This window comes from Gopherus evgoodei, chromosome 2, assembly GCF_007399415.2.
Source record: "Gopherus evgoodei ecotype Sinaloan lineage chromosome 2, rGopEvg1_v1.p, whole genome shotgun sequence".
Taxonomy (NCBI): domain Eukaryota; kingdom Metazoa; phylum Chordata; order Testudines; family Testudinidae; genus Gopherus; species Gopherus evgoodei.
In genome coordinates, this window is record NC_044323.1 from 128,812,366 (window position 1) to 128,834,284 (window position 21,919).

The following is a 21,919-nucleotide window of genomic DNA, read 5'->3' on the forward strand; positions in this document are numbered from 1 at the left end:
AGAAACTCACATCATCGCTAGGGAGAGTATTTATCTGTCTTTCTCCAGCCGTAACAGAGAAGGATGGGCTCTTTATCTTCCGAAGTATCTCATGGAGATGCCCATGAGACCACAATCAGACCTAGGCCGGGGAAACCTGCCATACATTGGATCAGCAAGGAGGGTACCTTCTGCTGCTGCTAAGTTCAACTGATACCAAAGGAGCCACTCCCACAGACCCTCTGGTGGGGCTTAGTCAGGAAGGTAGGAAGCACTCCCATAAGCATGGGACTAAGTTTTCTTCCTCTATGTCCACCTCGAAACAAAATTGGACATTCCACCCACCAGCTCGGCCCAAGGAGATGTGGTATGTACTAAGTCCCACAGAAATGATAAGAAAACCCCTAAACAGTGCGATCAGCTGGCTCCAAGCTGTGCTCCTTTGGAACCCCCGTATCTGGTGCCTCACAAAATCGAAGACCCTCCGGTGCCCATAAAGACTTCAGCTCCGATACCCATGGACAAAACCGAAAGGGTCGCCCTTATGCGTGTGAGATCTGGATCCGTGGCTGCACCTCAAGTCATCTTTGCTCTGCCAGATCAAGAATCTCCCCCTTCATCAGGTCTCTTCACCTCCAGGAAGCTCATATCCCTCCCCCGCCACAGGACCTGCCTGCAGTACAGGGCCTATCATTCCCCTCACACGATTCACACCTTTCCATCTGCACTGACAGTATTGCCATTATAACAAGGGTCTGCCTTCCCCTCCTCAGGGGTCTCAGAACCACTGGAGGAACTGCTGATCTCATACCACTCCTATTCATTACCACAGAGACCTGCTGCCTGTGGGAGCAACCACTACTTCACCTTCCCTGGAGCACTCTATGCCATGGGGCCCCTGCAACCTCCCTTTGATCCTGCCTAATTGGCATATTGGAAGCCCTATAATCAATATCCCTCTTTGGATCCCCCCAATCTGCTAGGGAGTTGCCATATGCTTCCCTGCCAATGGATTCATCGAATTTATCCACAGACTCAATGGCAGAAGAAGAATATTACACTCTGGATCCTGGGCAAGAGGGTCTATGGCTGGGATCTGGGGTTTGGGGAGGGAGTGTGTGTGTGCAGGTGTATTGGCTAAGAGTGATGGGCAGGTATGTGGGCCGGGGTGTGTGTGGCTAGGCTCTGGGCGGGGGGATATCTGGGCGAAGGGGACCTCGTGGTTGGGCTCTGGGGAGGAGGAGAGAGTTTGGGTTTATTGGCTGGACTCTGGGGTGGGCGGGAAGGAGGCAGAGAAACAGGAACTGGGTTGTCATAGGGGTTTCTTTAACTCTCTACTCCTGGGGATTTTTTTGTCTCTCTCTATTGTTACAGACATACTTGCTGACAGGTATTTTGAAATAAATTACCAAAATATTGAAACTCATATGATTATGTAGTGTTATTTTGACAAATAAAATTTGCAGAATTTTACAGAATTTTTAATTTTTTGGTGCAGAATGCCCCCAGTAATAATGAGTAGGAATTTTGCAATGGAGTACTACATGACATGTTTGTGCAGTGGGGAATCCCAACCAGAGACCTCTTTGTTTCTCAGACCAACCACAAGTGTGCCACATATTACTTCAGTGGAGACCTCTGTTACTGCTCTCATGGCAATGCTCTCCTTCTCTCCCGGTTAGACCAAGTCAACTGTGCCTTCCCTCTCATCTGATCTTGTGTAGCACTGCTCGTACCTAGGGTGCTACACAAGATCTGATGAGATGAAGTGATGGTCATTCTGGTTGCCCTTTTCTGTCTCAGGCAGTTCCGGTTCCCCAAACTACTGCACATGTCATCCTGTCCATCAGTTACTATCCCAAACTGACCCAGTGAAATGGCATGATCAAACATCACAGTGTGTGACCATTGGACCTTAGAACATGGTATCTGAATGGGAATGAGCCCTAGAATGGGCATGTTCCGTGGTGGTACTGGACATTCTCTGTAACAGTAGAAAAGACTCCACTTGACAATATTACTGGGCTAAATAGAAATGCTTTTCATCTTGGACACAACAAAAAGGTGTTATACCAGAAGTTACAGCGATTCCCCTCATCCTAGACTGCAGTCTAAAGGATTTAAAGACATCAAGTCTCTCCCTCAGCTCCCTACAAATCGACCTAGTGGCTATTAGTGCATTGCTCTGTTTTTACACACCCACTAACTGATAGATTTTGGAAAGGCCTCTTAAGGATCTTCCCAACTCTTCAAAAGATTACGCCCCAGAGGAGCCTGAATCAAGTACTCTTGGTATTAACAAGACCCCCTTTGAACCACAGGCTATTTGCTACATGCCCTGCTCTCCATGAAGTTTGCCTTCCCTGTAGCCATCACATCAGCAAGGAGGGTCATTGAACTTGGAACAATGATGGTGGACCCACCATTTACAGTGTTCCTCAAGGATATGCCTGCACCCAACATTTATACCTAAGGTGGTTTCACAGTCCATTGACTTACCTATTTTTTTCCAAAACAGTATGTGTCTGCAGAAGAACTTAGACTCCAGTCCATCAATGTTCAATGAGGCTTGACCTTTTACCTGCAGAGAATGAAACCAATCAAAAAGTCCTAAAGATTGTTTATTGTAATAGCAAAGAGAATCAGAGGACATGCCATCTCCAACCAGAGAATTTCCAAATGGATATCAAGCTGCATAAAACTCTGCTTTCAAACCTACCTCCTTGCACTGGGGTATGAACTCACTCACTCCACTAGAGCTCAAGCAATGACCATGGCATCTCTTCAAGATGTGCCATTTTTAGACATTTGTAAAGCGGTCACATGGAGTTCTAGCCACATGTTTGCAACATACTATGCCCTGGTGCAGAACTCCATGGCTAATGCCTCCTTTGGAATGGCAGTTCTCTGCACATCCCTTCTGTCCTCATCCTCACACTCTCCTCCTCCTATTTTGATACTACTTGTCAGTTACCCATGGTGGACTACACAATAGGGACTATCACATGAAGAAAAAGAGGTTACTTTCCTGTAACTGGAGTTTTTTTGAGATGTTTGGTCCCTATCTGTATTCCACTTCCCACTGTCTTTTCCCTCTGCTTCGGATCTGTCAGATTCACAGTGGAGAAGGACCTGGAGATGCTGTTGGTCCACCTGCCCTTTATTGCCTTGGACAGAAGTTCAACAAATGGTTGGCCCTCTGCAGGGTCTTCAGCCCAGTCCTTGAGCCCTTTACATTCCAGCCCTGTGCATGGGCTTCTAAATGAAACTTGTTCCCTTCTCAGGACTTTGGCTGCTTCGTCAAAGTCCGCTGGGGGGAACCTGGGCCCACCCATTACTTTGGGTTCCAACCCATGCACCCTACAAATAGCATCTCAGTGCTGCTACCTTTAACAGTTGCTGCTGCTGCTATTCTCTGGGCTATTTCCCATGTAGCCCCTTCCTCTTCACCTGGAGAGCTTCACAGTCTTCCAGTCCTTCCTCACACTTCTGGTCCCAGCCAGCAACTGGTCCGCTCAGCCCCTGCAGTGCCTTTTCTTTGAGAATGCGGTGCTCTGATTGGCTGCTTCCTTACAGACTATCTAGGCAGGCTTGGAGGACCCACCTTCACTGCTCTTGGGGTGGAATATGGTAGGACCACAAGGCCTCCAGCAGGGGAGCCTCAAAGCCTTGATACACCCTGTCATACGTTTGCAGGTTTTCAAAGCATGTAAAACTACACGAAGGACAACTTTCAATGTTTTATTATAGTATAATTTTTTACTAATTTTTTGTTTCGAATTCTAATATTTAATAAAGTTAAGCTTCTGCTAATTGCACGGAGACATAAAGGGGAAAAACTGAGACTTAATAATAATAAAGAATGAGGCAGTATAACAAGAATGTTTTATTTTATATTCATCTATTAGTGCTTATGTTTCAGTATGGTACACAACTGAGTAAGCAGGTAGACACACAAAATACATCACAGGTTATACAGGTAAATTATACCAACAGCATTTCTTGAACCATAACTTTCCAGAACACTGCTGCTTAGTTTTGTTCCTTTAGGGCTCAACCTTTAATTCCTTATATTGTCTGTGACTCAGGCAAACTCCTGCTGACCTCTGGGACGCTGATCCTGCACTCAACTTTGTATATGCAGACCCAGGGCAAGAGTGAGACATCCCCTTGAAGCATCAGTCTGATGGGTGGCTTCCCTTGAACACCAACACCTAGTAGGGATCCTACTGTGTGTCTTATCTGAGCAGAAAATATCTTTGCTGTGAAACATCCCAGGCGATGTAACTCATTCCGTCTGTAGTGATTAGAAGTTTTTTCTCCCAGGTCATTGATAAAAGTGTTAAATAGTGTAGGGCCAAAAGCTGATCCCTGTGGACCTCCACTAGAAACACACCCACTTGATGATGATTCCCCATTTACAGATATTTTTTAAGATCTATCTAGTAGCCAATTATTAATATTTTTAATGTGTGCCTTGTTCATTTTTGTATTGTTCTGGTTTCTTAATTAAAATATCATGTGTTATCAAGTCAAGTGACTTACAGAAGTATAAGTATATTACATCAACATTATTATGTTTATCAACCAAAGTTGTAATCTCATAAAAAACATCTAGTTTGAAAATATTGATTTTCCATCAACTCAGGTTGATTGGTATTAATTGTGTTATCCTATTAATATAGTTCTTTATTAGCCATTCCATTATTTTGCCTGGGATTGATGTCACACTGACAATTCTATAATTACTCAGGTCATCCCTTTTAAAATATTGGCACAACATTGGCATACTTCCAGTCCTCTGGAACTTCCTCTGTGTTCCAAGACTTTTGAGAAATCAACATTAATGGTCCGGAGAACTCCTTGGCTAGTCCTTTTAAAAAAACTTGGATGAAAATTATTTGTACCTGCTAATTTTAAAATGTGTGCTTTTGGTAAGTGATATTTAACATACTCTTGAGTTATTGTTGGAATGAAAAGTATTTCATTAATATATGATGTAAATAAGAACTTCCATACTGGCCTAGACCAGTGGTCTAACTAGTCAAGTTTCCCATCTCCAGTAGTGGCCAGGATACATCATCATCTGGCTTTTTCTGTAACGCAGAATAAAAATATTTATTGAATGCATCTGCTGTGTTTGCATTTTAATTGACAATTCCAGCATTTCCATTTAGTAATCAATATCATTGTTAGGATTCCATTTGAGCTTAGTATGTTTTAAAATAACTTCTTATTTTCCTTAATTCTGTTGGGCATAGATTTTACCTTATTATCTTTTTTTGTTTCCCTTAATTTTTTTTATGATTCCTAATTTATAGTCCATATTCATTGGTATTAACTTCCCTCTTTTTGCATTTGTTTATATGTAATTTATTATTTGTAGCTGCTTTTACTTCCTTTCTAAGCCAGGCTATTTTTTTTACCCAGTGTAATCGTCTTTCTCAAATGTGTCTTTTTTGGCAACTACAATGTTTTAAACAGTTCTCAATTACTGTTCATACATTTCCATGTTAATCCTTTTTCCCAGCTGATTTGACCCATAATTGTTTTAATCCTTTGAAGTATCAAATTTACTTACATATTGCTGATTTGGACTTCATTCTGTTTGCACAGAACTAATTTAATCAACATTTGGACCCTCTCATTTGCTTTCATTTGTTTGCCTTTAAGAGCGCAGGGCTGCCCAAAGGATTCAGGGGGCCTAGGGCAAAGCAATTTTGGGGGCCCCTTCCGTAAAAAAAGTTGCAGTACTATAGAATACTATATTCTCGTGGGGGCCCCTGCGGGGTCCAGGGCCTGGGGCAAATTGCCCCACTTGCCCCCCCCCCCCCCGTGTTGCCCTGTAAGAGCGCATTAAGTTAGTTATATCTTTGTTATATTTTAATCATATTTATTGTTCAGCACCTTGAGTGCCATGTTATGTAATGTTGTGTTGGAAGGGGCACAACTTGGCCCCAACAAGTGATAAGATGTTAAAGAAACCCTTGTTCACGGTTACAACATTAATCAGTTAAATACAGTGCGGGGTTTTGTGTCAAGCTATCACAGGCTTACTCTTATTGTAGCAACCACTATAAAAAAATCTCTTATTAAAGATACTGAAAAAGAATAACTAGTAGTTAAAGCATTTTATGTATAAAGAGATAAGTAAGGCTTTCATTTTAACAACATGCCCTAATCCATTTCCCTTCCCCTATAGAGTTTTTATAAGGAAAATTCTATATTTGACAATTTTTAGATGGTACACCACTACCCTGATATAATGCAGTCATGGGGAGCCAAAAATCCCTACTGCTTTATAGATGAAACCCTGTTATATTGGGTTAGCGGCTGCAGGGCTCCAGTCGTGATTTAAAGGGCCAGGGGCTCCCCGCAGCAGCCAGAGCCCCGGACCCTTTAAAGCGCTGCGGAGCCCCACTGCTACTGCGCTATATGTGAACCCGTGTTATATTGGGTCACGTTATAGTGGGGTAGCAGTGTATTAAAAATGGAATTTAACTGGCCTTTTGGGGGAAAAGAGAAATGGTAGTCAAGATGGTAGCTGCTGTTATTGGAGATGTCTGATCCTGTACCCTTAAAAGACAACACAAGAGAAACAAACCCAAAAAGGAAGAGAAAAGAACAGCAAAGAGAGAAAATGCAGCTCTGTCTCTGGTGCTAACTCTTACTGGCATCCTCAGTGCTGGAGAAACACAGAGTACATCTAAACAACAACAAACAACAACAACTAACAACAAAAAAGAAGCCCTGTGGCAATGAGACTCAGAACCCGGGTCAACTGACTTGGGCTCAAGCTGACAGGCTAAAAATTGCACTACAGATATTTGGGCTCAGGCGAGACTGAGCTCTGAAATCTGGCAAGGGGAGAGAGTCTCAGAGCCCAGTCTCCAGCCTGAGCCCTGATGCTGACACTGCTATTTTTAGCCCCATAGCACGAGGCCTGCGAGCCTGAGTCAGTTGATCCAGGTTCTGAGACTTGCCGCCGTGGGTCTTTTTGGCTGTGTAGACATACTCACAGGCACAGCACCCAGTCTTATCAGCCACTTGGAGACCTGGTAGACTTGTAACTGTGTCAGGCTGCTTAAGGTTTTGCTTTTAGCTATCTTTACTGTGAGCCTGTGACCAGAGTGCTGCAGAAGATGGCATTGTTTTGGCTGGCTAAGCCAAACTCACTACACAGAAGGCAAAAGGGGAGAGATAGGGAAGAGGAGAAATTAGGTAAGAAGGAAAATGACACAGCAGGGAGAAGGTGGCAGCAGAAACCTCAAACACACATTCTGGGTGTTTTGCAGGATTTAACTGAAGCTAGTCAAGGTGGTGATGTCATTGGTTCCCTCTCTCTGGCCTGCTCTGGTTAGGATGCCTTTTAGGATCAGGATGACAAAGGCTCAAGAGTGTCACATAGCTCACATGATCCTTAGTGCCTGTGGGGTTGGCATGCACAGTAGTAAAGATTGTTTCTTCAAATTCATGTGCTCCCCTCCCTGCCCCCCTTTAATGACTCTCAGATAAACAGTGTCCTAGAAGAGTGGCAACCTTATCCCATTAACGTTAACCAGTCACATGTATCTTATGGATTTCAACTATAAACCTTTCCTCCTATTTCAGCTCATTGTCATATCAACCCATCACTTTAGCAGAGGCCTTTAAGACTTCTTTTTACAATTTTTTTATCTTAAGTAATCCAGTTTGTACCAGCTATTTATGTCCAATTTTCACTGACTTTCATAAACAATTTTATGAAGTAGGCTTGTCAAGGTTTCTTCCCCACTCTGAACTTTAGGGTACAAATGTGGGGACCTGCATGGACACTTCTAAGCTTAATTACTTGCTTAGATCTGGTACACTGCCACCATCCAGAAGTCAGTATCTGGAGCACTTCCTGTCCCCCCAAAACTCTCCCCTCCCTGGGTGGCCTTGAGGGACTTCACCAATTCCCTGGTGAACACAGATTCAAACCCCTTGGATCTTAAAACAAGGAGAAATTAACCATCCCCTTCTTTTCCCCCACCAATCCCTGGTGAGTCCAGAGCCAATCCCCTTGGATCTTAATACAAGGAAAAATCAATCAGGTTCTTAAAAAGAAAGCTTTTAATTAAAGAAGAAAGGTAAAAATCATCTCTGTAAAATCAGGATGGAAAATACTTTACAGGGTAATCAAATTTGTATAGCCCAGAGGAACCCCCTCTAGCCTTAGGTTCAAAGTTACAGCAAACAGAGGTAAAATCCTCTCAGCAAAAGAGGACATTTACAAGTTGAGAAAACAAAAATAAAATTAATCTGCCTTGCCTGGCTGTTACTTACAATTTTGAAACATGAGAGACTGGTTTAGGAAGATTTGGAGAGCCTGGATTGACATCTGGTCCCTCTTAGTCCCAAGCGCGAACAACCTCCAAAACAAAGAGCACAACAAAGACTTCCCCCTCCACCAAGATTTGAAAGTATCTTGTCCCCCTATTGGTCCTCTGGTCAGGTGTCAGCCAGGTTTACTGAGCTTCTTAACCCTTTACGGTAAAAGAGACATTAACCCTTAACTATCTGTTTATGACAAGGCTGTATTGGACTTTCTTTACCTTGGTCAACTTGAAGTACTAGCCTCTACATAACAGTAATTATATTATTAGTCTTGGAGTTCTCTCTGAGTAAAACCACTATGATTTATGGGGTTATGTATTTATATTTTCTCACCTTTACTATTAAAATATTAAAAAATAAAAACCCATGTGCAATAATAATATTAAACTAGGAAAGTTATAATTAAGGAATAAATATGTAAATAGACATGTAAGCTACTGGAGTGAATTGTCTGTTTCAATAACAAAAATCTCGCAAATAGCAAAACTTACCCTCTAGGTTTTATTCTTGAGGTGTAGCATGTATTGGCTACAGCTAGATAGATAACTAACTAACTATTCTTCTTCGAGTGATTGCTCATATCCATTCCAGTTAGGTGTACGCGCCGCGCGTGCACATTCGTCGGAAAACTTTTACCCTAGCAACTCAGTGGGCCGGCAGGTCGCCCCCTAGAGTGGCGCCACCATGGCGCTCCATATATACTCCTGCCGGCCCACCCGCTCCTCAGTTCCTTCTTACCGCCCGTGTCGGTCGTTGGAACAGTGGAGCGCGGCTTAGCTGACCTCCACTTCCCTAGCTACTCGTTTTTCTCGTATATAATTATGCGGTTATAACCCTTTTATATATATATTTGTATGGTTATACGTGTTTTCTTTGCTAACATGGTTAGTTTAGTTAGCGGGGCTCAGGAAGTAGCCCCTTCCATGAGCCCAGTGCCGGAGCCATGCATGGCTCACCGGGTTTTAAAAGGGGCCCGGCCTGCCAGAAGCCGCGGCCGAAGAGAGATCTACATGACTCCTGTTTGAAGTGCCTCAGGGAATCACACTTAACAGATAAGTGCCCCATTTGCAAGGCTTTTAAGCCGAGAACAAAAAGGTGCGGGACTTTCACTTACCCCTCCACCTTGGGCGCCGAGCGATGTTCAAGCGGCGGGCAGAAGCGCCTCCTCGGCACCGGACCCCGCCGGTACTACCAAGGCCTTTCGGCACCGACTGTCGCCGGCACCGATGTCGACTCGGCACCGTTCCCTTCTTCCGAGGTCGAGAGAGCCTACGATTCCTGCTGGTGCCTGGCGGCTCCCCGGCACGCGCCGTGGTTGAGCCCCCTGCTCCTGCTGCTTCCGTGCCACCTGCATCGCAGCCAGAGAGCTCGCCTAAGTTGCGTTACCCGGCACCGACACTTGCAGAGGCACCGATGACTTCGGCACCGTCGATTCCAGTCCCCCAGGACCACTGAATCCGGTGCCTGGCAGCTCCCCGGCTCGCGCCGTGGTAGAGCTTACTGCTCCTGCTGCTTCTGTGCCAACTGCACCGCAGCTAGAGAGCTCGTCTAAGATGGTTCCCCGGCACCGACGACGTCGGCACCGTCGATCCCGGTCCCACGGGGGCCGTAGAATCCGGTGCCTGACGGCTCCCCAGCACGCGCCGTGGTTGAGCTACTGCTCCTGCTGCTTCCGTGCCAGCGGCACCGCAGCCAGAGAGCTCGTCTAAGTCGGATCGCCCGGCGCCGACACCTGCTACGGCACCGATGACGTCGACACCGTCGATCCCGGTCCCACAAGGGCCGTAGAATCCGGTGCCTGACGGCTCCCCGGCACGCGCCGTGGTTGAGCGTATTGCTCCTGCTGCTCCCGTGCCAGCGGCACCGCAGCCAGAGGGCTCGTCTAAGTCGGATCGCCCGGCACCGGCACCTGCTGCGGCACCGATGACGTCGGCACCGTCGATCCCGGTCCCACAAGGGCCGTAGAATCCGGTGCCTGACGGCTCCCCGGCACGCGCCGTGGTTGAGCGTATTGCTCCTGCTGCTCCCGTGCCAGCGGCACCGCAGCCAGAGGGCTCGTCTAAGTCGGATCGCCCGGCACCGGCACCTGCTGCGGCACCGATGACGTCGGCACCGTCGATCCCGGTCCCACAAGGGCCGTAGAATCCGGTGCCTGACGGCTCCCCGGCACGCGCCGTGGTTGAGCTACTGCTCCTGCTGCTTCCGTGCCAACGGCACCGCAGCCAGAGAGCTCGTCTACGTCGGATCGCCCGGCACCGACACCTGCTGCGGCACCGATGACGTCGGCACCGTCGATCCCCGGTCCCGCAAGGGCCGTAGAATCCGGTGCCTGACGGCTCCCCGGCACGCGCCGTGGTTGAGCTACTGCTCCGGCTGCTTCCGTGCCAACGGCACCGCAGCCAGAGGGCTAGTCTAAGTCGGATCGCCCGGCACCGACACCTGCTGCGGCACCGATGACGTCGGCACCGTCGATCCCGGTCCCGCAAGGGCCGTAGAATCCGGTGCCTGGAGGCTCCCCGGCACGCGCCGTGGTTGAGCTACTGCTCCGGCTGCTTCCATGCCAACGGCACCGCAGCCAGAGGGCTAGTCAGTCGGATTGCCCGGCACCAACGCCTCTGAGGCACCGACAACATCGGCACCGTCGATTCCAGTCCCACAAGGGCTATCGAATCCGGTGCCCGACGGCTCCCCGGTACGCGCCGTGGTTGAGCGTATTACTCCCGCTGCTTCCGTGCTGACGGCACCGCAGCCAGACAGCTTATCTAACTCGGATCGCCCGGCACCGACACCTACCGAAGCTCTGATGACCTCGGTACCGTGGATCCTGGTCCCACGAGGGCCGTCGAATCCGGTGCCTGACAGCTCCCCAGTATGCACTGTGGTTGAGCCTGCTGTTCCCTTCACGCCGGAGATGTTACCAACGGCGAGGGCTCTCAGTGCCATGACAGAGTCAGTGCTGCCTGACCCCGGCACCGCCGGTACGGGTAATACAGTCTCTTCAGGGGACTGTCCCCTGTCAGCACAGCAGAGCGGCACCGTTCATGATCACGGTCCCGCAGACACTCCAAGTCTTGTCGGCACGCCGGACACCACTGGCAGTCCCGGTGCTGTTTTCCTCGGTACTGGTCACACTCGCTGCACCGGTCGGTATCCCGTTCGCCGACCCGCTATCGGCACCGTTCCGACTCCTGGCACCGGGGCAGGTACCTTGACTCCTGTAGCCCTTCTCCGAGCCTCGAGATCTCGGTCGACCTCCCGACACCGTTCTGGTTGCGGGTCTGGATCTCGTTCCAGGTACCGATACGCCTCCCGATGCCGGTCCCCGGTGCCGAGTTGGGCAAGGTCCGAGTGAGTCAGAGACTCTGCCTGTGCCTTCTTTTAGTACCTCCATGGCCGTCCGGACACGCATCCGTGTCATCCCATATGCGCAGATTTTATGCTCAGGACCACGATCCTGATATGATGGCCAGCGGGCGCCAGCCCCGAAGCAGAAAGAGGCTTGGCGCATGAACAGGCTTGGCCACCAGGTGTACTCTGCAGGGGCCCTGCAGCTCGGGGTAGCAAAGCAACAAGCTTTGCTTAGCTGCGATAATTATGGCAACTGAGTGAAGGAGTTTCTCCCTCAAAACTTCCACCTGGAGTTCGCTGCCGTCTTGGAGGACGGGGGAAAGAAGGTTCCCAGAGCGTCCCTCCAGGCCTCGTTGGACGCAGCAGACTCTGCGGCCAGCACTCTGGCCTTGAGTGTCGCCGTGAGGTGCATTTCATGGCTTCAGGTTTTAAACCTCCGGCCGGAGCTGCGGTATGCCATTCAGGATTTACCCTTTGTTGGTAAAGGCATCTTCGCGGCAGAGACAGCCCCAGACTGCGAAGTCTGATGGGCAATAGGGTCCTAATGCGTCTCAGCATGTATACGCCAGCGACCAAACGCAGGCCTTTCTGGCCCCAGCCGCCATACTCTGTGCCTAGCCGGAGGCAGAACTCTGGCAAACGGCAGGGCCAAGGTGGTCGCAGACGAACGTCAGGACCCCTAAAGAGCCAAAGTCAAGGTCCCTCGCAATTACCACTGGGACCAAAGACGGACCTTCCAAGGTTCACCTGAGGGCGGTGTACCAGTCGCAGGACGGGATCCCGATCCCGCTTTCTCCTGGCATGGCCCCAGTTACTTTCAGATCGCTGGGTCCTGCGCACGATGGAGCATAGGTACCACCTTTAATTTGCTCCAGCCCTGTCCCCCTTCAGCGGACGAAAGGGGTAAGGGGTTTTACCCCCGTTATGCCCTAGTCCCCCACTCGAACACAGGTCTCAGACCTTCTTGGTCCTGCACGGACTCAACCGGGTTAGGATAAGGTTGGAGTTCTGCATGGTATCCCTGGGAACCATTATTCCATCCTTGCCTCCTGGGGGCTACTGTGCCGCCCTGGATATGAAGGACGCGTACTTTCGCAATGCCATCTTCCCTCCGCACGGGAGATGCCTCCGCTCTATAGCCGACAGTCAATACTCCCGGTTTACGGCCATAATCGCCGCCTACCGTTGCTGATGTCGGATATGCGTTTTTCCGTATCTGGACGATTCGCTTATCCGAGGAGACTCTGAGACACAAACCACTCAGCGCGTGGGCATCGCCACGGTCTTATTCACAGGTCAAGGCCTGCTGTTTATTATAGAGCAATCCACTCTGGTCTCCACGCAGAGGTTGGGCTCCCTAGGGGCTATCCTGGTCTCCTACCTAGCCGGAGCCTGCTTATCGCAACTGCGATTTTAGGCGATGGCAACAATCATCTGAGGTCTGAAGGCTTTCCCAACGACCTCAGCTCGTTCTTGTCTCAGTCTCCTGGGTCCATGGTTGCCCGCAAGTTTGTAACCAAACACGCCAAGCTCCGCCTCCGTCCTCTCCAAGTCCGGCTCACTGCCCCTGACGGCGGACGCCTCATCTCTCTGCTCGAGTGCTCATGGTCACCTCTGAGCTTAAGGCCTTTGGTCTTCTAGGGGCTGGCATTCCTCATCAATGCCCCAAAAATGAGAGTAGTCCGCCTGGCATGCCAGGGGTTCCAGCGGCAGCTGCGAGGCCGTTGTATCTCGGTGTTTACAGCCAACACAACGACCAGGTGCTTCATAAGTATTCAGGGGGGACATAGTCCTCCCCCCCTTTTTTGTCAGGAGGCCATCCATTTCCGGGTCTTTTGCATGGCCCACTCGATGGAGATGGCGACGTCCTTTCTCCCAGGCGTTTGGAACGTCTTGACTCTTTGCCTCAGCAGGTCTTTCCTGCCTTACGAGTGATCACTCTGCCCCATGTGAGGCATCCCGCTTTCCGGAAGTGGAGATGTTTCCTCACACAGACCTGTTCGCTCACCGCGAGAGCAGGAAATGCCAGGTGTTCTGCTCCTTCCAAGATCTCTCCTCGGAATCGATCTTGGACGCATTCCTGATGCCGTGGAAAGGCCAACTGCATTATGCCTTCCCACTGTTCCCACTGGTTCATTAGGTCCTGCTCAAACTCCGCAGGGGCAGAGCGTGCATCATCATGATCACTCCAGAATGGTCCAGGCAGCACTGACATACCACGTTGCTCGGCCTGTCAGCCCAGACCTCATCACTCAGGGCAACGACAGGCTTCGTCACTCGGACCTGCAGCCTCTTCACCTCACGGTGGCTGCTGCGTTCCTGAGTCGGGGTGACAGGCAGCCTTCCACCTGGTCGACGTACCGGGCCAGGTGGAAGCGTTTCTTTTACAGCTGCAATTCGCTCGATCTTGCTCCTGCTGAGGTCTCGATTTCCTCTATTTGGCCTGCTTCTGGCCTTCAGCGGCAGGACCTGGCGGTATCAGCGCTGAGGATACACTCAGCAGCCATCTCTACCTTCCAGCAGGCTGAGATGGACGTTCAGTGTTCTCACGCTCTATGAGTTCGAGGTCCCTCAAGGGCTTGGAGCGCTTGCACCCTCGGGTGCGCCGCCCAGCCCCGACCCGGGACCTCAACCTAGTCTTGGCCAGACGGGTCTCTGAGATCAGAGCTCTTACGGGGGTTCCGCCGTACACTAGGTTTCACAAAGACAAGGTGCAGTTATGACCGCACCCGGCTTTCCTCCCTAAGGTGGTTTTGGCTTTTCATGTTACCCACAGTTCAACGCAATGGGCACAACCGTTGCACTCCTTGGACATCTGTGGAGTGCTCGCATTATATTGTGCTGACAGAACCATTTCCTAAGGTGCCCCAGCTCTATCCCGGTAGCGGGCCAAAGGGAGGGCTTGCTTGTTCTCCTCTCAGAGGATCTCATCTGGGGTGATGGCGGACATCCCCACTTGTTATGATTTGGCTCATATTTCCCCAAGCCACATCAACGTGCGTTCTACCAGGGCTCAGGCTTCACCTGCCGCCTTGCTGGCTCGTGTTTCTACCCACGAGATCTGTCGCGAAGCTCCATTGGTCCTCGGTCCATACCTTGGCTTCGCAGTATGCCCTGGTTCAGCAGTCAAGAGAGGCTGTAGCCTCTGGCTCAGCAGTTTTATTCTGCCACATTTCACTCCGACCCCACCGCCTTTGTAAGGCTTGGGATTCACCTAACTGGAATGGATATGAGCAATCACTCGAAGAAGAAAAGACGGTTACTCACCTTTGTAACTGTTGTTCTTCGAGATGTGTTGCTCATATCCATTCCACACCCGCCCTCCTTCCCCACTGTCGGAGTAGCCGGCAAGAAGGAACTGAGGAGCGGGTGGGCCGGCAGGAGTATATATGGAGCGCCATGGTGGCGCCACTCTAGGGGGCGACCTGCCGGCCCACTGAGTTGCTAGGGTAAAAGTTTTCCGACGAATGTGCACGCGCGGCGCGTACACCTAACTGGAATGGATATGAGCAACACATCTCGAAGAACAACAGTTACAAAGGTGAGTAACCGTCTTGTTTTACATAAACCAAAACCTCAGTTTGGGCTACTCTTAGCCCTGTAATATCTGAGAATAGTGCCTCCCATGTTAAAGGCCTTTACTCATCCATCCCCCCAGCCCCCTTTTGAGTGGCAGATGGTTTTATGGAATCCTCTATAAAATTTGAAAGTCTTTTTGGACCGTTTAGTCCCCAGTCCTTCCCATTACTCCTGCCTGTATACAAGGTGCTAAATTGCCTGCTTACTGAAAATCAGGTAGGCCACTGTACTCTATTTGTTATCTGTTATAGTCGTATATGGGCTACATATAGGTTCTTCTATTTGGTGGCTCAGAACAGAAGGTGATCCCAGTGATGAGCTGCCAAAATCTTAACAACCTGTTCCCTATAAAAAGTTCTGATTTAAAGAGGGGGGTGGAGCGAGACATACTCGTGGGGCCGGGGGGCCCCTGCAGGGCCTGGGGAAAATTGCCCCACTTGCCCTCCTGGCAGCCCTAGAGCTTGCAGCCCCCTCCCTCCTTACCTTGCCAGCAGCTCAAAGCAGCAGGACGACTCAGGAGCTCAGTTGGGCTGCCCAGCTGCTGGCCATGCTGCAGTTCTGTGGGGAGGGCCGGGGGGAGGCATCCTCGTGGGGCCAGGGGCCTGGAGCAAATTGCCCCACTTGTCCCCCCTCCGCGGCCCTGGAGCTTGCAGCCCCGCCCCCTTACCTTGCTGGCAGCCCAGAGCTCAGCTGAGCTGCCCAGCTGCTGGCCATGCTGCGGCTCTGCTGGATGGGGGAAGCAGGGGAGGGCCCGGGGGAGACATCCTCGTGGGGCCAGGGGCCCCTGCAGGGCCTTTGTCAATTGCCCCACTTGCCCCCATTCCTCCCCTCTGGCCAGCCCTGGAGCTTGCAGCAGCCCCCACCACCACACACACACACCTTGCCGGGACAACTCCAGAGCTCAGCTGAGCTGCCCAGCTGATGCTGCTGCAGCTGGGGGGAAGCGGGGGAAGGGATGGGGGAGCCTCAGCCTCCTTAGCTGGGAATCCTGGGAGCAACAGGATGGTCCGGCCCATGGACCGGAGTTCTTTGCCCACCCCCTGGTCCTTTAACAACCAGTTCTCAACAGAGGTGTAATTTTAGGAACGGGTTCTTGGGAACCGGTGGGAACCGGCTCCAGCTCATTATCTGTTATAGTCCTATATGGGCTACATATAGGTTCTTCTGTTTGGTGGCTCAGAACAGAAGGTGATCCTAACGTGAAGTGAAACTTGTTTGGGAAGTATGAACTTCATTTTGCACCTTGGTTTTTAGATGTTTGAGGACTTAAACTCTCACATTCAGGGAGGGCACAAGGAACTGTGATACAATTGCAACATTAACTCTTTGTGTTAGAATAGAGAATACAGCTTCTTCTTCGAGTGATTGCTCACATCCATTCCAGTTAGGTGTGCGCGCCGCGCGTGCACGTTCGTCGGAAACTTTTTACCCTAGCAACTCCAGTGGGCCGGCAGGTCGCCCCCTGGAGTGGCGCCGCCATGGCGCCCAATATATATCCCTGCCGGCCCGCCCGCTCCTCAGTTCCTTCTTACCGCCGTGTCGGTCGTTGGAACTGTGGAGCGCGGCATAGCTGTCCTCCACGTCCCTAGCTCTCCTAGTTTCTATCGCTTGTTTATCGCTTATCTCTAGTTCTATTTAGTTGTTAATTAGTATTGTTAAGTAGATAGTTTAGTAAATAGCTGTTAAGTAGTTTCTTGCCGGGGGCTTAGCCCTTCCCGGCACCGGGCGCCAGGCTCATGCCTGTTTCGCCAGGCTTCAAGCAGTGTGCGGCCTGCAAGAAGCCCATGCCTACCAGCGATCCCCACGAAGCGTGCCTGAAGTGCCTCGGGGAATCGCACAGATCTGACAAGTGCCGCATCTGTAAGGCTTTTAAGCCAAGGACAAAAAAGGAGAGGGATCAGAGGCTCCGAACTCTCCTAATGGAGGCGGCACTTGACCCGTCGACTTCGCAGACCGTGGTTTCGGCACCGGCACCGGATCGCTCCGGCACCGAGAAGACTCCTCGGCACCGACCTTCTCCGGCACCGGAATCAGAGCCTAGGCCGTCGAAGTCTAATACTCCGGCCAGGCAGACCCGGCTTGAACGCCCGGCCTCGACATCGGCCGCGGCGCCGCCGGCACCGTCAGCACCGTTGACTCCGGGCCCGGCGGGTCTGTTGAGTCCGGTGCCGCCGAGCTCCCCCATGAGATCTGGGGTTGAGATAATGGTCCCATCCACACCGGAGACCTTCGCCTCGGCTCGGGACCTTATTGCCCTGACGGAGCCTACTCGGCTGCCACCCCCGGTTCCTCCGGTGCGGGTCACGTCCAGAGGCAAGCCCATGATGTCGGCACCGCCCACGGACAGTCGTTCGCCATCCAGGCCCCGACGTCTTGGGCGCTCCAGATCCCGACGCCGCTCGCAGTCCCGGCACCGCTCCCCTCAGCGGTACCGGTCGCACTCGCGGCACCGGTCGGCATCGAGACGGTCGCGGTCAGGTTCCAGTCGACACCGGCACCGCGACTCCAGGAGCAGGTCCCGACGCTACTCGCCGCACCGGTCGACCTCCCGGCACCGAGCTGGTGGCAGGTCCCGGTCCCGATCTCGCTCGACATCCCGGCGCCGAGCTGGTGGCAGGTCCCGGTCCCGGTCGATCTCCCGGCACCGAGCTGGTGGCAGGTCCCGGTCCCGGTCGATCTCCCGGCACCGAGCTGGTAGTAGGTCCCGGCACCGAAGCGGCGCCCGGCACCGTGACAGATCCCGGTCCCGAAGCAGCGCCCGGCACCGTGACAGATCCCGGTCCCGATCCCGGCACCGGTCCCCGGCACCGAGACGATCCTCCGTGCCGGCCCGCGCAGACCCGTACCATCCAGGGTCGGCCCCGCCGTGGCCCTCCAGGCAGCCGTCCGTGTCCTCCCAGACGGACAGCGGCTATGCGCTGGGCACCGACCGGCAGGCGGCGCTGTTTGCTGATCCGCCGCTGCAGGACCAAGGCCCCCCACAGTGGGGATTCTGGACACCCTGGGCGTACCATCAGGCCAAGGGCCCCCAGCAGCTCCCTGCTAGGCCGGCGACTGCGGAGCGTAGGGCCCCTGAAGCCTCTTTGTCTCGCCCCCCTCCCTCCCCGGAAGGGGACGAAGGGTCCAAACAGCAGGACTCCGCTGCGGCTCCGGAGACAGAGGCGAGGGCTGAGGAAGACCCTCAGTTGGACACTATTGTGCCTGGGGTCTCATCATCCTCCTCCCCGGATGAGGCGGTGGCGGGTACCTCCTCCAACAGTCCCCCCCCGCTGGATCTCAGGGCGCACCAGGACCTCCTCAGGCGATTGGCTCAAAACCTGAGTCTGCAGGCAGAGGAGGTCTCGGAGATAGAGGACCCGATTGTCACCATCCTCTCTTCCGATGCTCCCACCAGGGTCGCCCTGCCGTTTATACGGACCATTCAGGCCAATGCCAATACTATCTGGCAGTCCCCGGCCTCCATCCCTCCGACAGCGAAAGGAGTCGAGAGGAAGTACATGGCCCCTTCTAAGGGGTACGAATATTTACATGTTCACCCGACTCCCGGTTCACTGGTAGTGCAATCGGTGAACGATAGGGAGCGTCACGGCCAGGAGGCTCCGGCCCCCAAATCCAGAGAAGCCAGGCGGATGGACCTCCTTGGCCGTAAGGTGTATTCGGCTGGGGCGCTGCAGCTCAGGGTCTCTAACCAACAGGCCCTGCTGAGCAGATACGCCTTTAACTCCTGGGTGGCAGTGGACAAATTTAAGGAGCTGCTGCCACAGGATGCTCGCCAAGAGTTCACGGCCATCTTGGACGAAGGCAAGAAGGTCGCGCGCACGGCCTTGCAAGCCTCCTTGGACGCTGCGGACTCGGCTGCCCGTACCCTCGCGTCAGGAGTTACGATGCGTCGCATCTCCTGGCTGCAGGTTTCCGGCCTTCCGCCAGAGCTCCAGCACACGATACAGGACCTTCCTTTCGAAGGCCAGGGCCTGTTTTCCGATAAGACAGACCCCAGACTTAAGAGTTTAAAGGACAACCGGGTCATTGCGCGGTCCCTCGGGATGCACACCCCCGTGACACAGCGTAGACCCTTTAGGCCGCAACAACAGCAGCACCGTCGGCCGTTTTCCCAGTTCCGCCAGCGGCAGGACCCTTACAGGCGCCGCGGCAGGAACGGGAGGCGCAGGCAGTCGGGGAACCAAGGGGGGCAGAACCAAGGCTCCTCAAAACCCCCGCCTGGTCCTAAGCCTTCATTTTGAAGGTGCGCTCGAGGGCGCAGTAACAGTTTCCCCTACGGATCCTTCCCCTCCGTTTTCCAACCGCCTTTCGTTTTTCCTCCCGGCGTGGTCCCAAATAACATCGGACCGCTGGGTCTTGAGCGTGGTGCAGACGGGGTACCGCCTGCAGTTTGTTTCGTTCCCTCCTTCCCGCCCTCCTTCCTCGTCCCTCTTCAGGGACCCCTCTCACGAGCAATTCCTTCGGCAGGAGGTGCAGACGCTCCTCAGCAAAGGAGCTATAGAGGCGGTTCCCGAAAACGAGAAAGGCAAGGGGTTTTATTCCCGCTATTTTCTGATCCCCAAGGCCAAGGGGGGCCTCAGGCCTATCCTCGACCTGCGAGAACTCAACAAATACCTCGTGAAGTTGAAGTTCCGCATGGTATCCCTGGGGACCATTATTCCATCCCTGGATCCGGGAGACTGGTACGCCGCCCTCGACATGCAGGACGCGTATTTCCACGTTGCCATTTGGCCACGCCACAGACGCTTCCTCCGCTTCGTTGTGGGGGCTCGTCATTATCAATTTGCGGTCCTCCCGTTTGGCCTGTCCACGGCCCCGAGGGTGTTTACAAAATGCATGGCAGTTGTCGTGGCGCATCTTCGGCGCAACCGTGTCCACGTGTTCCCTTATCTGGACGATTGGTTGATTCGGGGCACGTCGGAACAGCAGGTGTACAGCCATGTCCGCGTGATCACCGGCATGTTTGCGAGTCTGGGCCTCTTGATAAACACAGACAAGTCCACCCTGAGGCCCACTCAGAAGGTGGAATTTATCGGGGCCGTCCTGGACGCCACTGTGGGCAGGGCCTCGCTGCCTCGGCAGCGGTTCCAGACCATGGCGGCGATCGTTCAACGCTTGCGGTCAGCCCCGTTGACGTCAGTGAGGACATGTCTAACCCTGTTAGGCCACATGGCGGCGTGCACTTTTGTGACCGACTACGCTCGGCTCCGCATGAGGCCTCTCCAGCTGTGGCTTATCAGTCATTACAGACCAAGGCAACCGCTAGACATGTTAATCACAGTCCCCCAGAAGGTCTTAGATTCCCTCGGCTGGTGGGTGGACCAGTCCGTATTGTGTGCGGGTCTTCCCTTTCACCCGTCTCAGCCCTCGGTATCCCTGACAACGGATGCCTCAGATCTAGGCTGGGGGGCCCACCTAGGGACCCTGCGGACGCAGGGCCTATGGTCCCAGGAGGAGGTGGGGCTACATATCAACATGAGGGAGTTGAGAGCGGTCCGCCTTGCTTGCCAAACGTTTTGTCATCAGCTTCAGGGTCGTTGTGTAGCCGTGTTCACGGACAACACGACGACCATGTATTATATCAACAAGCAGGGCGGCACCAGGTCCTCCTCCCTGTGCCTCGAGGCGATACGACTCTGGGACTTTTGCGTAGCCCACTCCATTCACCTCAGGGCTTCCTTCCTTCCCGGAGTGCGGAACACGCTGGCGGATCGATTGAGCAGATCCTTCCTGTCACACGAGTGGTCCCTTCGACCGGACGTCGCTCTCTCCATTTTCCGGAGGTGGGGTTATCCCCGGGTGGACCTCTTTGCGTCCAAGGGGAACAGGAAGTGCCAAGCGTTCTGCTCCTTTCAGGGCAGGGAGCCGGGGTCGATAGCGGATGCCTTCCTCATCCAGTGGTCGACCCACCTGTACTATGCGTTTCCTCCGTTCCCTCTGGTTCACAAGGTCCTCCTGAAGGTGCGCAGAGACAGGGCTCGTGTGATCATGGTGGCCCCGGCATGGCCCAGACAGCACTGGTACACCATGCTGCTAGACTTGGCCGTAGCCGACCCAGTTCCCCTGCCCCTTCATCCGGACCTGATTACCCAGGACCACGGGTCCCTCTGTCACCCAGACCTGCAGTCGCTGCACCTAGCGGCGTGGCTCCTGCGTGGCTAACTGGTTCCGAGCTGCGCTGCTCCACGCCTGTGAGAGAGGTGCTCTTGAGCAGCAGGAAACCATCCACAAGAGCCACATATTCGGCAAAATGGAAACGCTTCTCCTGTTGGTGCGTAGAGAGAAATCTCCGCCCTATGGAAGTTTCGGTATCCGAAATCTTAGATTATGTTTGGTCCCTCAAAGAACATGGTCTGGCCTTATCGTCGTTGCGAGTCCATCTGGCAGCTATCTCCACCTTTCACCCGGGTGCGGACGGTCGCTCCGTTTTTTCTCACCCGACGGTGTCGAGATTCCTTAAGGGGCTGGAACGGTTATTCCCTAACGTCCGTCCCCCTGCTCCAACCTGGGATCTTAACCTGGTGTTGTCCCGGCTCATGGGGCCCCCCTTTGAGCCGTTAGCTACTTGCTCCCTGCTTTACCTCTCTTGGAAGGCTGCCTTTCTAGTAGCTATCACCTCAGCTAGACGGGTGTCGGAACTCCGAGCCCTTGTGGT

At 52.7% G+C, this 21,919-nt stretch overlaps 1 protein-coding gene across 3 annotated transcripts in view; it reads left to right on the forward strand.

The window, feature by feature from the left end:
- ADCY2 (adenylate cyclase 2) overlaps nt 1-21,919 on the forward strand; it is a 459,805-nt gene that overhangs the window by 104,524 nt on the left and 333,362 nt on the right. The window lies entirely within an intron of this gene.